Source organism: Colias philodice, chromosome 10 (assembly GCF_061535455.1).
Source record: "Colias philodice isolate Cphi_HAF_F1 chromosome 10, ilColPhil1 Martin Lab GWU primary, whole genome shotgun sequence".
Lineage (NCBI taxonomy): Eukaryota > Metazoa > Arthropoda > Insecta > Lepidoptera > Pieridae > Colias > Colias philodice.
The window spans coordinates 12,020,413-12,035,491 of NC_143095.1; the positions used below are offsets into that span (position 1 = coordinate 12,020,413).

General features: G+C 33.2%; 2 long non-coding RNA genes across 2 annotated transcripts; both read right to left on the minus strand.

Annotated features, from left to right (window-relative positions):
- Positions 1-2,846: 2,846 nt before the first annotated feature.
- On the minus strand, positions 2,847-3,554 carry LOC149485500 (uncharacterized). Its single transcript, XR_016316223.1, has 2 exons — positions 3,085-3,554; positions 2,847-2,887 (listed from the first exon to the last, which is right to left on the minus strand). It is a non-coding gene; the product is annotated as an uncharacterized LOC149485500 (long non-coding RNA).
- A 2,139-nt stretch (positions 3,555-5,693) lies between these two features.
- On the minus strand, positions 5,694-14,869 carry LOC149485501 (uncharacterized). Its single transcript, XR_016316231.1, has 2 exons — positions 14,743-14,869; positions 5,694-5,752 (listed from the first exon to the last, which is right to left on the minus strand). It is a non-coding gene; the product is annotated as an uncharacterized LOC149485501 (long non-coding RNA).
- Positions 14,870-15,079: the final 210 nt, after the last annotated feature.

The following is a 15,079-nucleotide window of genomic DNA, read 5'->3' on the forward strand; positions in this document are numbered from 1 at the left end:
GTGGAATTTTAGTAGCTAGGTGTTTTACGCAATATTTGCTTATATTAATGTAAAAGGGCTTGTTAATCAACATATTATTATGTAAAAAATAATGAACGGGTTTTGCTAATTCTCGTTGAAATATATTTCCTACCTTCTACCACATAATATTATAATAATTTAATACTAAACTATAGTAACTACAAATATCGCTGTTTGCAATAGGCGACATAGGTATTATGTACTGTAAAATATGCATTGAAAAATATTACAAATATAACAAGCTTATGCTCTATTTTTGTAAGTACCAACTTTAAATTAATTTATTTCGAAAGAATCAGATTTTTATCAGCGTCATATGGATTTAATAGTGGTATTCTAATTATTAGTACCTATTATCTCTTTATAAAGAAAGAAAAAAAAAGTGTGGCACTCGGGGACAGCCGCGGTAAAGCTATTGCATAGCGTGGCCTTCAAGCCACACCTCCGTGCCGGAGTGGGGAGCGTGAGGTTTTTTTCGTTACGGAATTTCTCGATTCGCTCCCCGCGCTCAAGGCCCGCGATAGAAGCTATGCAATAATAATTTTATAACTTATCAAAAACATCACATACAATATAACACAAATGGCTGCAGCTAGGTGGTGTTACGACAAATTGCTAAAACTTGGAAAGCCATAAACGAACTAAGTTTTCCAATCCGCGGCCATGTCGTATTATTTTCTGTTTTATTGCACCGGAGTCGCGGTTACAGACATTGTTAGTTTTAGTGGATGATATTGAAACGTAATTTAGTGACTTATATTATTTGATTTTACGGCATCTGTGTCATACTATTTCTATACTACTTTTAAGCCATTATTCCGCAACGCCGTACAAAAATCATGGAGACAAGGGGAGAAAATCTCTACCTGAACCTTCGAATTCTCATCTGCACTCAGGTGGACAGCTTACAAGTGACGTCATAGTGCTGAATCTTTTTATTTTATGCTCTTATATCATTCTAGATAGGTCAGGTGGTGGGTCAAATGACCCATAATTTTTTCAACACGGGCCTGTAGTCTATAATAATATAAGTACGAAAATAGATATTATATTTGAGATCTTTTGAAACATCACTATTTTTTGGCTGATTTTGGTGAAATAGGGCTATGTCATCAAAAACTCTGTACCTAAAGTAACCGTCATGAGAAGCTATAAATTTTGTAAACAAGTGTTCAGGAGTTCACAACATTTGGACCAACAAAAAAAATGAATTTGTTTAAGATTTAATAAATTATTAAGTAACAAATATTAATTAACATAAATATTATTTAAGAATAATTATTCGTCAGATTCAGATGTTTCCATTTCTGTGTCAGAATCAGTGACATGTATCACGAAGCTGTCTACAGTTTTATCAATCATCTCATCGATTTTGGAATAAAAATTATCTTCTTCCTTGATAACATGCTCCACACAACGCTTCCAATTTTCCGAAGTAATCTGCTGCAGTCCCTCTTGTAATAATTGTTTTACCTCGTCAAATTTAAAATTTGTATTTTTGCGAGCAACATATCCTTTTACGTTGGCCCAAATTAGCTCAATTGGATTAAGCTCACAATGATATGGCGGGAGTCTCAATACTTCCACCTTATATTTTTTTGCAAGCTCGTCCACTACATAAGTTTTAAAATTGTCTTTAACATTTTTTACTTTTAGCAGTAATTCAGTCTTAATTTCATTGTCGTCGTAAGAAATATTCTTACTTACAAGCCAATTTTGTATATCATTTTTTTTCCAGGCAGTAGTAGGAATTCTTTCAAGACGCCTTGAGTGGTATGGTGCATTGTCCATTACCACTACTGCATTTTCTCCAAGTTTTGGGAGAACGTTTTCGAACCATTGTTCAAAATGTGTTGCATCCATTGATTCATGGTAATCTCCCGTCTTCTTGCATTCAAATATATTTTCACCGCCCTCTACAAAACCGTTCTCATTGCCGATATGGGTAATTATTAATCGTTTACCTTTTGACGTTGGGTTACGTGCACCAATGCTAAGTCCTTCTAGGAAAGCCTGCTTCTTACTTTTAACTTGTTTGTCTACCCAAGTTTTATTTACGGTATGTCCTGTAAAAACAATTAAACATTTGTTAATTAGCGTCTTGCGCAGTAAAAGAGTTGAAGTACATTATTATTAATACACACTTGTGATAGCCCTTAAGAACTAATGTCTCAAGGTCGGCGGCGCGTGGGTTATATTTATTTTGCAAATAGATTTGCAGTATCATACACATCACTTCACGGTAAAGGCGACGGTATTTGCTTACAATCAGGCGAACCGTATGGTAGTCTGCCGTTTCACTGCAATAAAAAAAAACACACTAACCTGCATTCACCCATGTCTCATCCATGTAAAATATCTGGCGATTTTGTTGTCTATAGTCTTTAATAGATTTCAAATATTTTCGCCGCCATATTGTTATGTCATCTCTATCAATAAGTGCGTTATTTCGCTGTCGTTTTATATATTTAAAGTTTAAATGCTTTATTAGCCGCCTGAGAGTTGTTTCGCTAAAATTTGGCATATCTTCATCGTCATTGACTGCCTGAAGAATCTTGGGAATTGTTGGTAATTGGCCATTTAAAAAGAAACTGTGAATTTTTTTCCTAATTACGGATTTATCAAAATCGTCTACTTTCTGATAAAATTTAGGCCTGTCTTTAGACTTGATAGGTGATTTTATTCCCTCTTCTGATTTATATTCTTTTAATATATTATACACAGATGCTATGCCAATTCCCAAAATCGATGCTGTTTTTTTATTTATTTCGGTTTTGTAGGGATATTCATTCGATGGCCAATTTTCTTTCACGTACTTATATACGTTGATCACCATATTTTTCTCATTAACCGTAAAGCTCGTCACCTGTAAAAATCACCGGTAGTCACTTGTCACACGAAGCTCAAGCTATATCTCCAGGTATACCAATTAACCTAACCAATTACTTCACAATTTAAAACCTACTTCTAATATTAACCTTAAGTTTCCAAAGATTAGCGCGTTTGAACAAACAACTCTTTCTTTTTACTTATTATATATTTTAGATAAATTGTATTACGCACCTTTTGACGTTTTTTTCGTGGCGAATTTATTTCCTTAGATGTACTGGCTACTGGCTCCATTATACGTAATAACAAATAAAATTAACGCAACAATTAAAGTAACAACAATAAAAAAGTGATAACGAAACAATAACAAAATTAACAATAACAACCAGATCCGCGATATATGCAAAGCAATGAAACAAACTCGTACGCATTCGAAACTCGAATGATGCGTTTATTTCAAAATGGCGTCCCGATAGTTCACAATCCCTGCGACGGACGCGTTCCGGTACCAAGAAACACAAACGATAGCGCTTTGCGTCGTTAAAATATGATCCGACTAAATTAAATAGGTTGTTACTTTCATATAACCCGTCTATATTTCATGTCGATTGAATATGGTCAATTTATTATTATCTCGCAGTATAAAATGTTTACTTAGTAAAAGATGTTTGTTTACATAATTTATAGCTTCTCGTGACGGGTACTTTAGAGCTCATTTAATAATTTTATTGTATGACAGTTTTGTTCTTTTTTTTAGATATTCTATGCTATTTTTAGCTTATAGGTTCATCGATACATAGTGTCTGACCATCAAGTGACGTGTACTAGATAAACAGACAAACGAACACAAACCTTGAAGCGCGACGCAATCACAGCGGTGTTATTTTTCACAAAACTCCGGTTTTCAAACACCTACGTTATGATTACTGCGCAGTTGGTCGTAAACAGGGATTTAGTTTGCTGGATGCGTGCTTTTAATTAAAAATGAGATTTTTAATCTAATTTTATTTCACACTTTTCATTCCATTTTCTCTTTTGCTCTCATTTGTACTTGCTTTATCTTAATATATATAAATCTCGTGTCACAATGTTTGTCCTCAATGGACTCCTAAACCACTTAACCGATTATAATAAAATTCGCACACCATGTGCAGTTCGATCCAACTTGAGAGATAGGATAGTTTAAACATGTAGGTACCACGGGCGAAGCCGGGGCGGACCGCTAGTATGTTAATAATTATATATCTTCATATTATGTTGTAATAATTATTATGTTTAGCGATGACTTTTCTTCTCCCATTTCATTGACATTATTTGATTCTTGCTTTACGGAGAAAATTTTTTTATAATAACCATTATAACATGCAACTCTTATTTATATTATGTACTAGCTTTCCGTCCGCGGCTTCGCCCGCTTTGTCTAAAACATAATAAATTATATACTAAAACCTTCCTCTTGAATCACTCTATCTATTAAAAAAAACCGCATCAAAATCCGTTGCGTAGTTTACAGATTTAAGCATACATAAGGACATAGGGACAGAGAAAGCGACTTTGTTTTATACTATGTAGTAACGTAGTAATGTAGTAACTCTATCTCAATCTGCCTATGATTTCACATGTGAAAAGTTACTAATCTTTACATTAACATGACTATCAATACCTACAGTACCTACCATATTATTTTACAGTCTACAATTATTTTTAGTCATACATATCCACTTTTAATAATTATAACTACGCATCACACGCTATAGTACATCTAGCATTCTAACTCCACGCTCGTAACTCCACGCTTTTCATATTCACTCGGCAACGAATGAAAAACGTTGCCTTTTTCAGTTACAAATGAATTCCGAGTTGGGAAACGGCTGAAAAACTTTCTAATACTGCGTATGGAAAAAGTTCCACGCAGGTTGGATATTGATATTTCTTTTTATTCGCAAGTTTTTGGATTTACTTGAACAGATGTTTCGTTTTGACCGCAAAGTCATAAACGGACCGGGTCTTGAAGACGGTACCTATAGTGTATTATGTAAGGAATTGCGAAGAATCATTTGTGATTTATCAAATAGGTATAGTAATAGGTATCTACATAATGTTCTGTTAAATTAAGCAGATTTTAATGCAGAGTTAAAGCTGATTTCCTTTATTCCGTTTAATTTTGCAGGTTTCTTTCGACTCTAACAAATGTTAGTTATAATATATAAGTACCTTTAGGTAGATTGACTTGCTTATTTCATACTTGTAGCAACTTTGGTGTATCTGTTAGGTACTATTTTTATAGTGTAACAGTAATTATATTAGAAGCAGATTAGCCCTATGAGCAATAATTATAAGAAGTAATTAGACAATATTATTCCCTTATACATGTAACATAGCATGGACAGAGTCACGTGCCTCAGTTATACCACGTTATACGTCAAAAGAGTTCAAAATATTCATGTGTCAAGAAAGGCTTTAACGGCGGGTTAACGCGGCGTGACGTCATCAAAATGTGACGGTAACGGCCTGGAACGGTACATAGTTTAATATTATTGGAATCATGTGTTTTTGGTGCTTTTTTAATTTATTTTTGTATGTATGTAAATGAATTACTTTGGCAAGTATTGTGTCAGTACCTACTTGAATTATGTAGAGTTATTTTATGGTTTTTAATTAATGTATTTAGCAAGATTCTTATTGCGAGATTGTTACTAGGTTTACAATTAAAAATGGAGGATTCTAGGATTCTATTCTTCTATTATATTAAGGTAATCTTAAATTGTATTAATGACACTGGGTAATGGGTATATTGAAAGTACCTATAGGTAAAATAAAAGGCATTGAAAATGTATTTAAAATTTTATTAAATATGCAAATAGACGCTCATCCTGCGATCTGCCTCCGCCTGGATTGAAACCTGAAAAAGAAAACAATAGTTAAAACACTCAACAATACAGTTTAGCCTTAACTAATTAGTAATTACAAACATATAGAAAAAAGCAAATTGCACGACTCATGATGCGAAGCATCAGAGAGTGCTTTACGATCGAAAAATTTTTTTCGCCTCATTTTTGCAGCTATTCTTATTATTATAGCCTTGTTAGTTCACGGAATCAAGATATTTTGCATACTATTGTCGAGATAATTTAATGGAGATTAATCCCATACTTTTTAAAAATTGATTTACTTCAATAGAATTGGAAAAAAACACCGAAATAGGTCAAACAATTTTCCTGTCCGTCATATGTGAAACCTGAAAACACTATAACTTGTGAAAAAATCCATCATTTGAGTTAAATTTTTTTTTTAAATATTCTAATCGACGATTGTAGGTCACTGAATGCGAATGATTAATTAATTCAGTGTCGTTTAATTGCAATTAATAAAAAACGAAAACTACAATAAGTTTTTTTTTATATATATCATAATTAAATGAGCATTATGAGTCGTGCACTTTTGGATTTTCCAAACTTTTTTTGACTCTACAAATACCTACAGTATTTTTACTCTACATCTACGTACTTACGAATATAATAAAAAATAATATATAGGTACGTTCACTTCGCATACTCTAAATATTTATTATTTTTGTTAGCTAGGTATACCTATATAGGTAAAAATAAAATAAAAGGTGTTACATCAGAGTGAAGCAGGCGTCGCGGTGGCGGACGTCATTTGCATAACACAATCCTCTAAGTGTCGGGCCACATAAACATACCTAGAGCTAACCTTTATGTATTTAGATTATGTAATATTTGTACTAGAATAAATGTGGAAAATTTACAGTTTGATTATTAAAATATTAACTTTGATATTATAAATGTGAAAGTAACTCTATCCGTCTGTCTTCTCCTCGCCACATTCCACTAACACTGAAACGATTTCGATAAAATTTTGTACTAAGATAGCTTTAGACCTGGGAAAGGATAGTTTTTTATCCCGGAAATCCCACGGGATTGAGAATTATAGGGGTTTTTCTTTACTAGGCGGGCAAAGTCGCAGGCGGAAAGCTAGTTACTCATTAAGGTAACTAGTAACTACCTATATGAGATCTAATACCTAATGATGATAGGCACAAGCAATAGGCTAGTTATCTTACGTAAAATAAAATTAGCCAGTGTCCGTGTCCCCGCACAGAGCGAGCATCCTTGCGAAGCAATTGCTGCGCGAAGCAGCTCGGTCAGGGTGGCTCGGTTAGGAAAATGACTGACTTGACAAAACCATTAATAACAAATTATTAACAACTTCATCCATATCCCATTCAAAACTAAATACGAAAGAAGTCGCATGCATTAACCAGTTCATAACTCAAACTCCCACTATAGGTACCTATACAATGCAATTTAAAATTTGCCATAAAATACACTAAGAAGTTTTTATATTCGCGGCGCTTGTTAAAACTTAACTTGTTCACCTTCAACTTTCAAGACTTAAGTCTCTTCTTGGATATTTTTCCCACTAGAATATTTTATACGGCGTATTTTATTCGTACAATTTGATAATGGAATAATAAACGTGGTGGAACAATTTTTGTTATGAAATAGACATAAAAATAGTAACTTTCTTGATAATAATAATATGTTTCTAATCAGGCTATCAACTTTATGACACTACAGAAATGGTAATGTATCTATGTAATATGAATATAGGTACTAGATTTTCGAACGCGTTTTCAAAGGAAAAACCGCATAGTTCCCGTTCCCGTGGGATTTCCGGGATAAAACCTATCCTATGTGTTAATCCAAGTTAAGTACCTTCTATATGTGTGCTAAATTTCATTGTAATCGGTTCAGTAGAATTTGCGTGAAAGAGTAACAAACACACACACACACATCCTCACAAACTTTTGAATTTATAATATTGGTAGGATATTAGTTGGTTGTCTATCAGGTACCTACCTACCTATATATAGGTAAGTAGCTAGATAATTCGAGAACAGAATAAGCAGAGGTCTAATCGTTACTCGGATTGAACAAACAATTTGATGTAATGGAACTTTAAATCCTACCAGCATCACAGATTATTACCTAGTAGATAATAACAATGATTTGCTCAAAACTAACCCCTTATCACCATTGTTTATCACTTCCATCAATAAAAGGATCAAAAGGAATCATCAAAGTAAACCAAGAACAGTAACACATTCGGAAGAAACTTCCAAATCTTTATACAATCGTAAAACCGTAATCATTTACGAGCGAAGTGAGCCGCCATTGCCCCCCCCCTCCCCCTCCCACCGCCCAGTGTAATCAGCCCGCTGTGACCTTAGGTGCTGGAGGTAGATATTTATGGATAGAAGTTAGGTATTTCATGTCGTAAAATGAACACTGAAATTGGTTGCTAGAATTATTAAATGAACGCTTTTTAGGTTGGTTTTTCTTGTTCGTGGTTTTCGTGGTTCTAAATATATAGATAATCTAAATGCCTTATTATAAGAAGTATTAAATCTACTTTAAAAATAAAATCAATATGGAATCTATTATACGTATATTATTTATTTTTCAATTTGAACGTACCTACTGCGATGCATCTACTCATTTTCTAGCCCATAATTCGCTAGTCAAACATACCTTCTTATTTACTTACACAAACATTACAAGGCATATTTATATAATAAAATAACAGACACTCCATTCCGACGACCTTAAATCAAAACTTGAAACGTCAAAATTAAATGAACAAAATTAAATAGGTCATGTACTGAAACTCTTATATACCTACACACCTCTCACCTGCCAGGTAACCAACCATTGGAAGGCAGTCCGCCAACCGGCACGCACCTGTGCAGAGCCAGGTAACACAGGTACGACGCAGTCAAACCACGCCCTATTTATTGACCTGCGCAGGTGCGCTGCGCGGCGATTGGCCGAAAGGTGAGCACAGGTATTACCAGGTATACGCCGTAACCCCCGTCGTACGCACGTTTCACCTGTAGTGTCCTCGACAATTTCCTTGTGTTTTTTACCGTGTTTCTCAGTGGCTGGTTGTGGTTTTTGTGCGCATGTGTTGGTGCGATTGATGTTTTCTTGAGGTGTGCTAAATTTAGAGCGCCGCGCCCCGGCCTTGAGGTAAAGTATATAATACAGTTATCTACTAAAGACGACGTAAATTGTAGCAATACTCTCCGATTGAGCTAATAAAAATTTGATGTGTATTTTATGGCTTTAAAATTATATGACGTAGGTATTTTAAGATATTGTGTGTACTTTATTAATAGATAGATATAGGTAATGTTTCATACTAGTAAATACGCAGAGTATTAGATATTGCAAAAGCGAATTTATAAACTCAAATAATGTTAAATTCCTTTTTTTAAAGCATAACATATTCCGAGTTATCTATACCGCATGTAGGTACATCACATCGAGTTTTATCTAACAATCTATCTACTTAATATAAGATTGAACGTAAATGCATCGTAAAATACGAAAACAAAATCTGTATAAATTTTCAACAAAGCTTTCAACGGAAAGCCTTCAAAATACACCTCTCAACGACGTTATGGGGCCACTCAATCTTCTTTCATAATTAGGTGGAGGCAGCCTTAGTAAAGTCTGGCTGGGGCTTCAGATACAGGGCCTCTGAGTTTTAATATTTGGCCTAGGATATTGTTTATTTTAAGTTTTATGTATCAATAAGCTATCTACTGTATTAAGGCTGTATTTTTTTCTGTCTGAGTAATATAGAGCCCGACTCTAGGATCGATTTCTCACATAATTTATGTGAAGCTAACAATAAAACAAAAATAAATAACACAAAATACATTTAACGATAAAACAATTTCTCTTAAAAATGCTGAATAGGAGTCTTTCAAGGGATTCTCTCTCTTTAACGACGTTTCCAAAGTCTCAATTATTTTTGTATGTTTGTTTTTGTTATGATGTAGGTGTATTTATTATTTCTTATCAATTTTCATGTTATCTTATACAATATGAATGACTTAATGGGTATTCTAAATCTCTCTCTCAAACCTGAATCCGTAGGTAATAACCAAAAATTAAGACAAATTATTTTAAAATGATTCTACTCAAAACACTTCATTAGCCCCAAAAGCACGCTTGACACAAAATCCATCCCTGTGTTGAGGGAGTGACAACCTCCCACCCCCTTCTTTGCGCGCGCCTCATTACCTAGGACTTTAGGTAGTCTAGCTACGTTTTAGTGCTCTCGTAATTAGGTGCCTAGTTTTACCTAAGCCTTAATGAGCTTCTGTTTTAAATCAGTTTATATTATTCTTGATTAAAAATCTGAAAACGTTTTTTATTAGGTTATATATTTTACTAGCTGTGCTCCGCGGTTTTAGCCGTAGTGCTCCGCTCCTATTGGTCTTAGTGTGATGATAATTTATAATATATTATATAACCTATAGCCTTTCTCGATAAATGGGCTACCTATATAACACAGAAAGAATTTGTCAAAACGGACCAGTAGTTCCTGAGATTAGCGCGTTCAAACAAACAAACTAACAAACTCTTCAGGAGCCTATCTATAGATTCTGGCTGATCTTTAAGTTTTATTCTGAAGACTTAAGATTTCATTAATGAGGTCTTATTTAATAAGACTTCTTAATTATTTATTCTTAATTATTATTAGCTCAAGTTACTAAGCATTTCATCAAATTTATTATCTACTCGTGTATACAGTACCTACGGAAATCTTTATTAAACGGGTCTGAAACCTTTCATATTCGATGCTATTCGTAACAATTTACGATGAATTAAAAGAAGAAGGTTTCACGCTTTATTATCTACAAAGTTTTGGGTTCGTTTGTTTAACTAAAATTTCGTTTAATAGGTAGCATATTAGGTATAATGGGCAGAATATATTTTCACATTGAACAGAAAATCACTGCATGATCCCAGATTGAGCTTTATTAGGTGTATACGAACCTTAATAAATTGTGTCGACTTACTTTATCAATATGCTTCTGCTTGCCTTCAGGCGATCGTCATATTATGTGCGACTCGTACAAAATCCTCTATATTTTAAAAACTAGCTTCCGCCCACGACTTTGTACCTACGTGCATCCCCGTTTTTCCCTGTTCCCGCAAGAATTTCGGGAAATCCTTTCTTAGCGGATGCCTACGTCCTAACATCTACCTGCATGCCAAATTTCAGCCCGATACGTCCAGTGGTTTGGGTTGTGCGTTGATAGATCACTATATCAGTCACCTTTGAGTTTTATATACCTATATAGATATAAACAGTAATACTAACACTTAGCAACGATAAATGAAAACGGAAATCTATCTAATAACATCGATTAGATATTAGGTAAATATTTGTAATGTAATTCAGTATTTATTTATTTCTTTATTCAGTATTGCATTGAATCTGTACTGAAATGCTATAACTGTCTAACACGGGGCTACTAAAGAATCAATCTATAACAAAACTGCAGAACATAGGAGGTGGTGTAAAAGTGTGGTGCTAACTTAATACCGTTACTGGAACTTGACTGTTTGCCCGTGGCTTCATAAAACTGGAGGGTGCAGACTTGGGTGACGAGCTAAGCGATGTTATTAGAAACTAGCCGCTCTTCCTGGCTCAAAACAGAATATGTACTAATGTAGCGTTCTGCTTGTCAAAGTATTTTATCAATTAGCCTACTGGTTTTGAATCATAATAATATCAAATCTTACCTCTTTTTTAGTGTTGTTACTTTGAAATAAAACTAAATTATGTTGCTAGATAGAAAGACTGGAATCTAAATATGTTTTAGGAATAGGTACCTACTCCTACAATGCTATAAAAAAGAGAATCTACTGATTTTTTTTTACAAATATCAAACTAATATTCTCTGGATGGATAAGTACCTGCACGTAATTAAATTTACTTCTTATAATATTTAAAGTCCTACTTCTTCAAAAAATCGTACCCGCTTCGCTTATGAACATAACCCGACTCTCGCAGCAGTAAATGTAACTTATTTTCAGTTGTAAATGTAGCATAGCTCTAAGCGATCCTACCTTTAAACAGTGATGTATTTCAAACCATATTCCCAGCTATTTTTATGGAAATATTTGCAACATTTTGTACTATTAAACGTGGAGTAAAATTATTTTTGTTTATCTTGTTTCAAATGTGATCAATCTATTTATATTGATTTGTAAATTTAATTATTGTGTACTCATCTACTAGTTGTTTTTTTTATAGTTTTCTGACAGAGATTGTTATATAAACGTAAGGTCTACTTTTTCAGAAGTTTTTATGTATTATTTATTGTAACGAAACTTGTGCCGTTATTTATTAAAATAAAATTCTAACTGATGCTGTACAGAGTAAATAGAAATATGTACAAATAGCTTTAATAATATAAAATCTATTTCCAAAAATGAGATTATTTTCGCCATGAGGTGAGGGTTATAGAGCAAACATTTTAGTTATACAAACAGTTGACCCCAGTGATCCACCTGAGGTTAATGATATTTTGTTGACGTAAGTAATTTACCTACCTTTAAATGTTATGTTATAGTTTATTTGGAGATTTGGAAATAAAACACTTTTAAGTAATTTACAATTGGTTTAACATAGAGATATCATAATCGCAGTGTGCCAAAGGGAAGAGATATCATTATAACAACTTTCCTTTTTCTGCTTGAGATTTTTTTGTTAATTTTAGGTACTTGTTAAGAAATGCACTCTTCTCATTATTTAAAAAAAGTTTTATCAATCATAGCTTTTTCATTCATTCTGCAGTGTTAGACAAACAAACAAACTAATTTTATAATTAGTGTATAGTCGAAAAGGAACAGTTAATCTTCGAGTCAGGATTAGATGCGACGTTCGTTAATAGATACAAAAACAACACTTGTCATAACAGAGCCAGTTTCTTGTTAGGATGTGTTCGCAGTTACAGCGAAAAATACTCATAATAATTTGACTTTTTAAGGATAATATCATTCCTCCTGTTCAGAATTGTATTTAAGGATGTGTTAGGCTAGAGTCTAGACCAAAACAAAATTTTGTTTACCTAGTGGTTTTTTTTATATTCAATCACATCTTACGGCTTCTGGGCTGTTCTAGGGTCTGTTTTATAAGTTCTAATAATACTAAGCGATATAGGTATTATTGATTTTTGAGAAATCATGACCGTATAACTTTCTTTTTACTTCAGACACAGAAATAAATGTCATTATATTATAATGATATCTACCTATGGAAATAGCGTTAGGTACATACTTTTCGAGTCGAAACAATTATACATAATATTATATCGAAACAAAATTCCTAGAACACTCGCTTACACTAACACTAAGCCACTTAATGGGACACACATTAGGCTACACTTCGCTTGGAAAAATAGTGTCATTATGAGTTTATTATACAGTACGATGGTAATTACAGCTGTTCTGTACACTGACTGAGCGAGAGATTAACGGAAATTCGTACAAATTGCGGAGATTTAGCAGATTAATAAGCAGAATATATTTTTATTAATGTTTTTAAATTATGGTTCAGTATTATTAATTAAGACTTTGTCATAAGCTGTTATAGCTTTTACATATTGAAATTAAGTACCTAGGTCTTGATTTAGGTGATTATAGTAAACAGTACCTACCTAGTTCCTTTATGAACCTATAGGCTTATCGTTTCCTCATCTCTATAAAGTGATTAAATAGAGACTTGTGGCGTGTATAAATAAATAATTTCTTAATATCAAACATTATATTATAATAAATTATATCTTTTTCAGGAATGTGAAAAAACACCTTTTTACCTGCACGTGTTATGTAGTTTAAAGAAAAGTCATTTTTATGTAAACAACACTCGTATATTATACCACAATTGCTCAGAAATAGTTCTGACATCAAAAAAATAATTTAATTTATTCGCCAGAGGAATGACGAGACATAAAAATAAATATACCTTTCAATAAGCGGGTTTGGCACTAACTGCGCCCGTTGTAACAAATTATCTGAATTAGATCGCATAAATTATATTTTTAGTGGTTATAAGTGAATCGTTTTTAGTAAAATGGTTCTGTAGGTATACGTTTTCTTTAGATTCCTATTTTTATCTCAAAAACATATTTAGCGGTGAAAACAGCTGACCATTCATAGCATTCATAATTATAAGGAAGATGAGAATCCATGGAATGTTTTGTCTCCTGAACCATAGGAAATGCTTTTCGTTAATATTAGATATGAAAAATAAGTTTTAATTTGTAAATAGAGCAATTAGGTGAGTATCTTTTCTCATTCTTCGATTTCCAAACCTGTAGTGAATATTCATCTATGTTATCAGTTGATTTGAAATGATTAATGTTTAATTTTATCCCAAAAACTACCGCGACTGATGTAAAAATGAGTAACGTAGTCTTAATTTTATGTGCAAAATCAACCCGGACGAACAAGCAGCTAAAATGATAATATTTAATAAGTAAAAAGATTTCAACCCACACCCAGGGATCTCCAACAATAACACGATTGTTCCGCACCTATGAATACACATCAAAGAACCGGACATAATATTTTACAAGCCGCGCAAAGAAAGTGGCAAAACGGCGCGGAAACTGTCACTAAATTATACATTAACCTTGCGACCGAATTCAATTCGTTACAAACAGTTAATTGGATTGCTGTGTCTGAAAAATAAACGTAAATCTTAAATTCATTTATTCTAGGTTTCTATATGTTAATGCGTAGTTGGTTGTTTCCGTCGCAATGACATCTCAATTAAAACGGTATTTTAATTATTTCGCACTACTATACGTTGAATGAAATACAGGGGAATGATGGAATTTCAGGCACATGGCCATAGTTTAAATAAATTTAAACCACTTAAACTCTCATCTCTTTTGAAAGTAAACTTAGCATATAAAAAAAAGAAAGTGACAACTAAATCATATTTTGGCGCATTAACATCATTTTCATAAACAATTATTATTTACTTACCATAGCTTACCATATTATGTAAATGTATGTCAAGTCCAAAAAATCTAATTTCAACTCCCCAGGTAGTTAAAACTCGAGCAAAAAGTGAAGCAGTAAGTTATTACGTCGGGACGAAGCAAAAAACCGACATATTGAGCGGCCGGAATGTAATAAAGTGGAGGTATTGCCCGCTTTTTATTGCCATTACCTATGAAATGAACTTCGTGAGAAGGGGTATAATAACCTATGTATAAGGTTTATGAATAAATAAACGTTTTCAATGTTAAGTTCATAATCGGTAACTAATTGTCCTCCGATAACAAAGATCTAAAGAATGCATATAAAGTAGAGTCTTACTAGATACATAC